Raw genomic sequence first — 11,191 nt, 5'->3', positions numbered from 1 at the left:
AGAGAGATTGATCAGCAACCTGGGTCGGAGCAGTTTTGCGGAACGAACGTGTTATTTACATAAATAGCACGAGAATTCTGGATCAATCTGAAAAATCTCTATTCCATCCACACACTACTCCTTTCCCTTGCCGAGTGAGTCACGCCTACCCCGAAAGGGAAATGGCTTAATGGTATAATAATAGTCTTATTAAGGGCATGTTGTTCGGTGATCACGTGACCAAACTAGTCCGCGGTTGTGAGCATTTTTTTGGTGTTCACTGTGTCCACACGGAATGAGATATCGTGTTTAAAATCTGACAGATTAAATAAAAGGCACTAAAGAACGTTTGTACACATCAATATGTTTATAATTTTAAAGAAAGTTTATTTATAATTTGATGAAATAGGATATTGCCATTCGAGTTATAGCACTTTGTAGATAATGTTTGGTTTGATGCATTTCAGATTTTTTTGATTCGCGTATACACAAATTTTGGACTAAATCGTCTATACCTCAAAAAAATTAATATAAGCAATAAAATTCGCACATTCGTTGCAAATAAAAAATTTAGCATCTGCGCACACGTAATCTATCATTATTTCTGGAGCATTTTTAGCGATTTCTAGCAGAGAAAAAAAACTTTGAACGTCGATAAAGTCGAGATTACGTGACTAAGTTCGTTCATGCAATTTTTGTGTAGTGAATGAAATGATTTTCATTTTTTTTTGGTCCTCACTACGTCCACAGGGATTGAGGTATCGTGTTCAGGATTTAGGAAGTTATACAGAAAGCACTAAGGAACGTTTGTATACATCAAAATGTTTATAATTACGAAGAAAGTTTTCTAGTAAAATACCATAGTAATAGGAAATAAACTATTAACGTCGATAAAGTAGATGCTTCGATTTAAAAAAAATCAAGGAACATCTTAGAATGTGATACTTGAAAATCCGTCCAAGTCCCACCTTGAGAAATGTGTATCTTCAGAAAATAATTAAAACTTTCTAATGGCTATATATTCTTGTGGATTTTTCGTACTGGTGTAAAACAATTCTAGTAAAAATAAAATTTTGCGCGAGGGCGAAAGACAATACGAGTCCAACGCTGAGCCCCGCTGGTTGGTTCACTGTCAACAATACTTATCAGCTGATCGATTCAACGTCAAGAATAATTATGGAAGTTGGTTGGAAAACTCCGACGAGTAAATTTTAGCACATGGCTGGTGTTGCTCTGTTTCCAATTTGAAATTTGCCTTTTATTTTTAGGACCAAAAAAATGAAAATCATTTTACACAAAAATTTCATGAACGCAGTCACTTGATCTCGACTTTATCGACGTTCAAAGTTTCTTTTTTCTCCGCATCAAACCAAAAATGATCTGCAAAGTGCTATAACTCGAATGGTAATATCCTATTCCATCAATTTATAAATAAACTTTCTTTAAAATTACCAATATATTGATGTATACAAACGTTCTTTAGTGCTTTTTATTTTATCTGTCAAAGTTTAAACACGATATCTCAATCCGTGTGGACACAGTGAACACCAAAAAAAAGTTCGTAACCAGGGACTAGTTTGGTCACGTGGTCACTGAAGAGCATGCCCTTAAGACGTTAAGCATTTTCTGTTATTGAAGATTCTTGACTTGATCGATATTGTGTAGATTTTCTGCCTTCATGGCGGCTAAGCGAGACAAGTGGTTGTAAAAAGTAACCTTTTGATAACAATAGTAACTCTGTTGTCACATCTATTCTTTGGAATCGGCTTGCTTCTAGAGTTAACTATTGTTATCGAAAGGGTACGTTTTAATACCACTTGTCCCAATTTGCCGCACACGTGCCAACATTGATAAAGTCAGAAGTAAATTTAATTATTGCAATTCATTCGCATCACAGAATTGCTCACTTAGAGTCATTAAACCATTTGAGCCATTTATTATTGAATATTTCAGAATTTTGAAAAATGAATTGCATTAACCCGTTGTGGTAAAACCTCCGAAAAATAACGGGGCAGTCACAGAGGGTCCAATGGACCCCGACATAGACAAACTGTTACCACTTCCCCCCTTTTTAAAGTATCGACTTGATCCTTGCGCGAGACTTTAGTTTAAGGTCTTTTGTTTGCAATCCAATAGGTTTTATTGTTTATTTAAAATTCTTCATGTTGAAAAAATGTAAGGAAAGAAATTGAAAAATTTTACTTGTTTCATGAAAAAATGCATACAAAATTGAATTTTTGAAATAAAGAAAAAGAGCCTACGCGTTTGTACTCTCAAAACAGTATACTCTTAAGGTAAAATTAGTTTCATAGCGAGCTTTGCAAAAAGTGTATTTATTTTAAAGATTGAATTGAAAGATTTAGACGAAAGTATGAATGAGATAAGTTTGAGCATGCAAAATAAAGTGACAAAACTGTTTCTTTTTAAAAAATTTATTTAATGCATAATCATAATAAGAAAGTTAAAAAATCTTATTTTACAGTATACAAATATTTTTTAATCGCCTCCGACACCGCAGTCATTGCAAATTGGCATGCGACGTTCATCGCACATAGTTCGAAGACAAGACTTACATTGGGTTTTTTTTTATGCTTCTTACTCTTACAGAGCAGACACCTTTTTCTGTTGAAAATTCAATATAAGTGCGCATCTACTGTTATTTACATTTTAAAATACACTTTTACACAGAAAAAAATTATATTTTTAATTTTTTAATTCAACATGGGGTCTGCTAGACCCCGAAAAAAACGTCCGCACTATTAGATGCCTACAGGGAGACGAGTTAAAGAATGGTGATAGAATATCTGAATTTGTTGAGATTTTTCCTAACATCGACCGCTTTCTGGGAACAGGTGAAAGTCGACGCTTTATTTTTGATTTGTTATTGATATTGTTGACGCTTATATTGCTGAACAAGGAAAACTTTAGGCTTTCAGATGATTTTTAATAAACAATTTAGAGATTGTTTTTGAGCGAGTTGCAATCAAAAGAAGTAATAAAGGAATAATTAGTTTTTAAGTATCACCCTCAAAAGTATGTTTTTTGGGGTCCTAAAAAACCCCCGACAGTGAAAAATTGGATTTTGCGAGTTTTTGACACTAATTATGATTTTTTGCTATTTTCTAAAGTACAAATTGTATCAATTGAGTAAACAAATACATTTGACTGATAATTTGATGTTTACAGAAATTATTTAAACAATTAAAAAAACATTTCTTTTAGAAAAGTTGGAAAATCGCGACTTTTCTGATTTTTGGATTTATTTTCAACTTTTCAGTCAGACAGAGGCAATAAATATTTGAATTTAAGGAAAATAATTGGGTAAACAATTTACCATGACTTAAAATAATATTCTTTGAGAATAACTGTTGTTAAGGCTGTTGTTAAGGCTGTGTTGTTAAGGCTGTTGCTCTTGGTGGTTCGGAACCCACCTTAAACTGTAGGTCCCCCTTCCACCACCAAGTAAGTGTGTGGAGGGTGTGTAAAGGAATAGAGAAGGTGTAAGAAAAATGTAAACCCTTAGGGGACACATTAGAAGCTTCCACTACTACAAGGTGATTCAGTTAAAATCTGAAGTAGTCCCATTATAATTTAAAGTAATGCAATCGAAGTTATGCACGTATAATCCTGTGTATTCTAGAATCCTCTTGTATTACAGATAATTCTGAGTAATTTAGGTAATCCAGATCTAATCTGGAGTAATCCGTTTGTAATCCGGAGTAATTCGATTGATTCGTATTAATCAACATGTAATCTGGAGTAATCTATCATAGTTCAATTCTAATTAGGAGTAATTCTCAGTAATCCACTTGTAAATCGAAGTAATATCCTTGAAATTCTAAGTTATCTACTTGTAATCTGGAGTAATGTAGATTGATATTTTTGTAATCTACACAATTCGAAGTAATTTCGGCGTTCCAGTCATAATTCGGCGTAATGTAATTGTAATCTAGATTATTTTAGAGTCATCCCCTTGAAATCCTGATAATTCGAAGAAATTCGGGTAATCCAGTTCTAGCGTGGCGTAATTCTTTATATCCAGAAGTAATTTATTATTCGTATAGTAATCTACTTGTTCCGAATTAATCCACTTGTGATCTGGGGTAATCCAATTGTAATCTATATTCATCTCCTTGCAATCAAAATAATTCGGATTATTTAAGATAATCTTGTTTTAATCCAGCGTAATCCACTTTTAATCCGGTATCAGTCAATTAATTCGGAGTGATGCTCTGGCAAGCTGGAGTAATCCACTCGTAGCCTGTAATTTTGGTAATTCTGTTCTAATCTGGAGTAATTTACTTATGAGACTAATCCACTAATAATCCAACATAATCCACTCATAATCCAGTTATTTCGAAGTAATTTAGATAATCCGAGTAATCAACTTGTAATCCGCAGTAATTCGGTTAACTCGGAGTAATTTTCACAGATAATTCAAGCAGTGTTTATGAATTTGATTAAAAATTGTTTTTGTTTTGAAAATTAATTTTACTAGCTGAAAATTGAACTATTCCATTTTTTGTTTAAAATGGATACTTATTATTTGGAAATTCGTCTTTTTGGTTGAAACAACATTTTTATTGAAAATTCATGATTTTTGTTTTGTTTCGAAAATTCAACTATATGGTAAAAAGTTAATCCAGTTTGTAGGAAATTCAACTAATTTGTTACAAGTAATTGTTTTCATAAAAATGTAAATTTTTTTTTTTGAAAACTTCTATTTAGGTTGAAAATTTTACTATTATCGTAAACCATTCGTGTTTTTTTTCAATTCATATCTTTCTCAAAACTTTTTCCAGTTTTGGTTGATGCAAATTGATATTTTTTAGTTAAAAATTCAACTATTTCGTTGAAAGTTGAACTAATACTAAAATTCGTTCTTTTTTCTTGTTTACTTCAATTATTTTTTATTTAAAATTAAAATCTGTTATGGTTAAAACAGCAACTATTAAATCATTCGTCTAGTTTTTGGTAGTAGATTCTTCATTTTAGTTAAAAGTTCAACTGTTTAGTTAAAAGTTAATATTTTAATTGAAAATTTAACTATTTTATTTTTGTTGGAAAAAATCCTATGAAATCCAGTGTAATCTTTGATAATCTAGAATAATTGTGTATAAACGTAATCCAGGTTAATCTTTTGCAATATTATTATAAAAATTCTCAATTAAAGATGTAAAAAATATTGCTATTTAAAATGTAACAATGTGTGACTAACAATATTTATGGAAACAATTAAGGCGCTGCAAAAGAGTCTGTTTCGCTTGATCCACTATACGTCTAAAAGGATAAATTGTTAAACGTAATATTATTAGCACATAATTAAAAGGCAATTATACCCGTTTGGACAAAGAGATTTTTCCGGAAAATGTTTTTGTTTTTTTTGAATAAATTGAAAATGGATTATCTTTTGGCGCCTGAAACCGACAACAACGGCAGCTCAGCGTACTCAGCAGTCATTATGTTGCCAGTTTCAGGGGCAGAAATACATTCCGTTTTCATTTATAAACAAAAAAAAACATTTTTCAGAAAAAACTCTCTATCCATAACGATATAATTGCCTTAAGATTATGAGGTAAAATATTACTTTCAAAAATTCATCCTTGTAGAAGCGTAGTGGAAATGTTATAATATTGACTTTTGAATGTTATTCAAATTAATTAAATAAATTTTAATGTTTAATTAAAACGTAAATGAATAAGTATAATTTATATCCAAGGAATTTACAAATTATTTCTCCTTTCTTTAATGGTTTTTAAAAAAGATTTTCAATGGATTTTAACAAATTTCGACACCCCCCCCCCTGCATGAAATATTTCCCTATTTCTCCTTTTTGAGCTGTTTTTGCGCTGATATTCCTGCTCTTTCAGAAATTTAATTGAAATTGTATTCCTTAGTGAAAATTTTAAAGGGTATGTGGCAATCCCGGTATTTCGCTTCTTGACCACGCACTAACGTGACGAAAAGTTATTATTTTCGAAACTCATCGCGAGTAGAAATCGCGTGTCCATATTTATTTACGCTATGATCACTATTATCTTTTGGTTTTTCTCTTATATAATTGTTTTTCTCTTTCACTTTTTCCCTTTCCTTTATAATCTTTACACGATCATAATTATAGCATCGTTAATCTACACTGAAAAAATGGATTATACCGTTTATGGTCTTGGATTCTACTGTTTTAGAGAGCTTTTCGTAATGGTCTGTTATGTGAGAGGGGGTAGGTGTATTTTGACCCGATTACTTAATATTTTTTATTCATGAATTTGTGGATCAGTAACTTTATATTTCAAAATTTCTAAGAAAATTATTTTAGTTCATCATAAAATTTATTTCTAAATGTTGTAAAACATTATTGATCGAAGGGAATATTTTTTAATAATTTCCTAAGATTAAACAAAAAAGTGTGAAAGATTTTGAAGGAAAATGTTCCAATTTTGCCATATTCTATAATTTAAACAAAAAATTTGAGTAAGTTTCAAACCCGGGCGGAAAATTGTATATACTTTATATATAATGTGAAGTTTTATATATAATATTCATTTGTTTTGAACAAAAATGTGTAAAACAAATGAATATTCTATATAAAACTTCACACTATATATAAATCATATATAATATTTCCGCCTGGGGAGATATTAAGAAGTTTTCAAATGATTTAAAAATAATTAAAACCTGTAAAGAGTTTCTAAAGAATTTTATAAGGTTTTACAAAAATGAAAAAAATGTTTAGATTCCTAGAAAAAAAAATTTATTATTTCGAAAAATTAATGCAGAATTAAAAAAAACTCAGGAAAAAATTAAATAATTTTTAAAGAGTAGAAGGTTTCGAAAGTTCTGGTAAGATTAAAGAAATAATTTTCTTAATTTCCGTGTGGAATTTCTTAATGATTTTTTATTTCGGAAAATTTACTTTAAGAGAAATGGAAAAAGGTTTTTGAATATATCAAATTCTTTCCTAAAATTTCCAAAAAGAGTGTAGTAAATGTTTCCAAAGTTTCAGAAAAATTTGAACCAGTTGAAAATATTTTCAGGAATTTAAGACGTTTTAAATAGATTAGAAATATTTAAAAACCTAGAACATTCACGAAAACTGATCACTCGAAGTTTTCCTAATATTTTGTAAAACCCTATAAAATAAAAAATTTGCTGTAAGATGTTCTACATATTTTTACACATCTGAAAAATTCATTTTTTTCCTATTTTCTCAAGATTCTTATAAAAATTAGATTTATGTAAAATTTAAAAATTAACTCATAATACGTAGTTTTTCCTTCTCAATTGTCAAAATTCAATCTCAAGTCAGATTCAAGTGTTCAAACAGTTTTAATAAATAAATAGTTATTTGAAAATCTGATGTTTTGTCATCATTATTGTTATTTTTTGTTCTTTATGGTGTTGAAAAAACGTTTTAACTTGAATGCAATAATTTACCTTAAAAAAATTTTTTTTATTGAGAAAACATCTGTTATGGTTTGAAATATAATACAAAAAATTTAACGTATGAGCTCTGAGGGGTGCGGGGTCAAAAGGAAAATATTATGGTCCGTTAAATAGAGGAGGGGGAATTAAGAAAGTCCGTATACAACATTTAATTATTATTTAAATATTTCTGTGTTATTTCAAAATAACATATTCGCAAAAAAGAAAGTGATTGTTTAAAAAATGATTTTGATGTTTTCTTAATTTGTTCATAATTAAAAAGCCAAAGCAAATGAGGAAAGTTCGGAAAAACCGCAACTTTCTAGCAATTATTTTACAAACAATTATGTTTGCTAAATTGCATTAATTATTACCCTATCCTAAGTGGAAAATGGAAAAAAGTGGAAAACATCCGAAAAAACTTATTTTTGTAGCATAATTAAAATAGAATATTATTGAACATAATAGTAAAATGTTTAAACAATTATATTTGTTAACTTGAATTAATTACTACCTTACTAAAAAAAATTTTAAAAATTGGAGATAAAACTGAAACTTGTCAGTATTATTATTATTATAAGAAAGTATTGTTATAAATAATACTGAATGATTTGAACAATTATTTATGTAAAATTCAATTGGTTATTGCCTCGCTCTAACTAAACTCATGAAAATAAGTTGAAAAGTTCAGAAAAAGTCGGAAAAATTCTAACTTTATTCAAAAAGAAAAATTGATATAAACAATTATAAATAGTTTTAAAAGTGTGTATACACATCTAATCATCAGTAGAATGTAGTATTTTATGTATTAGAAACTATCTTTTTTAAAAGAGCCGCGAAAAATCATAATCAGGCTCAAAAACTCGCAAAACCCAATTTTTCATTCATGGTTTTTTTGTTGATTAAGGCCATGTGATGAGTGGGTCACGTGACCAGATTCCTACCTTACCGACAGTTTTTTTTATTTCTCAAATTACATGCACACGAAGTGCCACATCGAGTTGAAAATTTGGGATACTAAACAAGAAGCACTCATTGTGGGTTTGGTCCTAAATTTGTATAATTATGAAAAAATTTTGTTGTAAATATTTGTTTGCTTTTTTTAATAATTTTTTAAATTTAGTATCACACCTAAAGTAAGAATCTGATCAGGTGACCCCCTCGCCACATGGTCTTAAGAGTTTGTTGAAACATATCTCATTAACTAGAAATGATAATTTCTGAAATTATTTAATTATTTTAGAACTCCTAATATTAAAAAATTTGATATTATGAATTTTTAAATAGTTTATGTTTTTAATATTACCAACATAAACATCAAGGGGCAGTTTTTGCTTCGAAAACTGCACTCAAATATTATTATCAGCGGAATTTCTGAAAAATATTTAAGGAAATTATATTTATAAATATTTTCATTAATAAAAAATTTTTCCATTTTTCCATTTTTCCTGAAAAAATGACCGACTTTTCCCTTATTTGAGCTCTTTTTTGCGCTGTCATCCCTGTAATAGGCACATACGCAAGAATGTTTCTGCAACTCTCTGACTTTGTTTGAAAGGATGTCCTCTCCAGTGTTTAGTGAAAGGAAACTCAGATTGGAATTGAATAGGTGCACTTGCTTCGTTAACGGTCAATTCATTTAATGACCAGACGGTTAAGTGCAACCAAGGCTCGTAAATTGAAATTCCATTCTTCCTATCGTAACGATATGTTTGCGACTTGGCGCTTCCTTTTCCTTTTCTACTTTTACCGATCTTTTCTTTCGAACATAGGTATAAAACTTGAGAAAAATGTACCATCTGTACTTTAAAAGCAACATAGACAAGAAAGCACTTTTCCGAGAAATACATTAAAAGTTCATAGATAGGCTCAATTTACGATCTTTAAGGGCATTTGACAGACTGTTTTAGCTAGGGCTCTAACGCCTTGTTCTCTCTTACATTTCAAATTAAACATTCATAAAATTGGACTAGTTAAACAAAATATAAACTCAAGTCTGTCAGGCAGATGTGCCCTTATATATTTTGAAATATTTCCCCAAATTTTAGGGCAATATGTTCATTTTTATAATTATAAAGCCGCCGAATATAATAACATGTAATAAAAAATGGATATGTGGCCTTTTTTGAACAAATTTGCACACCACGGAATTGTTTTTTGTGATAGCAAAATAATAGCATGTTCCTTTGATTTAAGATTACGATTTTTTAAAAAGTTCTAGCTTGAACCAAAATGTTTTTTTTTTTTAATTTGAAAATATATAATTTTTAGAATTCAATAATTACTTAAAAGCCCTTGACAAGATTTAAATGTTTAAATCGATACGAATTAATTTTTTACTAATAAAAAATATGCTCATAATAAAAATCATAATATGATTATAATTCCAGAATTTAAAAAAATAATAAGAATAAAAATTGTTTAGTATTCAATAATGATTGAAAAGCCCTTGACTAGTTTTAAATTTCAGAATTAATTCGGATTGATTTTTTACAAATAAAAAGAATATGATTATAATTCCAGATTTATAAGTTTTTTTTAATAATAGTAATAAAAATGGTTTAAAATTCAATAATTATTGAAAACCGCTTTACGAGTTTTAAATTTGCGAATTAATTCGAATTGATTTTTTTACAAACAAAAACACATGGTCACAAATCCAAAATTTTTTTAAATTCTATAATAATATTAATGAATATCGTTTAGAATTCCATAATTATAGAAAATCCATTTCGCAAGTTTTATATTTTAGAAATGATCATTTATTTTTTCATGATATAAATAATGTGATTGTAATTTCAAAAATTTTTTAAATCTTATAATGATATTGATTGTTTAGAATTTAATAATTATTGAAAAGCCCTTTACGTGATTTAAATTTGCGAATTGATACGAATTAATTTTTTGTCAATAAAAATAATATGTCAAAATAATATGTCTATTATTCCAGACGTGTTTAAAATTTTATAATAATATGAATCGAGATTTTAAGAATTTAATAAATTATTGAAAAGCCCTTTAGTAATTTTATATATTCGAATTGATATCATTTTTTTTATTGTTCATTGATGATTTTTTAATTTTCTAATCAAATTAATGAAAATTGTTAAGAATCCAATAAGGATTAAAAAGTCCATTACAAATTTTAAACTTCTGAATTGATATACTAATTAACTTTTTTTACTAAGAAAGGTAGTTCGTCTATTATTCCAAAATTGTATAATAATATCAATAGAAATGGTTAAGAATCCCATATTTATTGAAAATGCCTTTAAAAATTCAACATTTATTAATTAATACGGATTTATTTTATTTTTAAAAAATAATATGATTATAATTCAAGAATTAAAAAAATACTATAATAATATTAGTGAAAATTTTTAATAATTCAGTAATTATTGGAAAGCCCTTTACGAGTTTAAATATTTAAATTGATAGGAATTGATTTTTTACTAATAAAAAAATATGCGTATAATTTCAGAATTAAAAAAAATAGTGTGAATGGAAATGAATTAAAAATGAATCAATATTGTTAGTAAATTAATCTATGACCAGTAGAATGTGTTGAAATTGAATAGAATTGAGTCGATTTTTTTAAAAGTAGACCTGGAATCTTGGAAAAGTCATTGAACTTTCAAACCGAATTTTCCAGAAACTTTGTTGAAATGTTCAATATCATTAAGTTTTAATACGAGGGTAGTTCAATAAGTCCTTAGAATGAAGTATAAAAACAATTTTTTTTATTTTTCAACATAATCTCCTTGGAGCTCTATACACTTGGTCAATCGCT

General features: G+C 28.4%; 1 protein-coding gene across 1 annotated transcript in view; it reads left to right on the top strand.

The window, feature by feature from the left end:
- LOC117170387 (decaprenyl-diphosphate synthase subunit 1) overlaps window positions 1-11,191 on the top strand; it is a 135,806-nt gene that overhangs the window by 111,091 nt on the left and 13,524 nt on the right. The window lies entirely within an intron of this gene.

This window comes from Belonocnema kinseyi, chromosome 3 (assembly GCF_010883055.1).
Source record: "Belonocnema kinseyi isolate 2016_QV_RU_SX_M_011 chromosome 3, B_treatae_v1, whole genome shotgun sequence".
NCBI classification, from domain to species: Eukaryota; Metazoa; Arthropoda; class Insecta; order Hymenoptera; family Cynipidae; genus Belonocnema; species Belonocnema kinseyi.
Note: the sequence above shows the minus strand (reverse complement) of the source record. Positions and strands in the feature narration are given on the sequence as shown.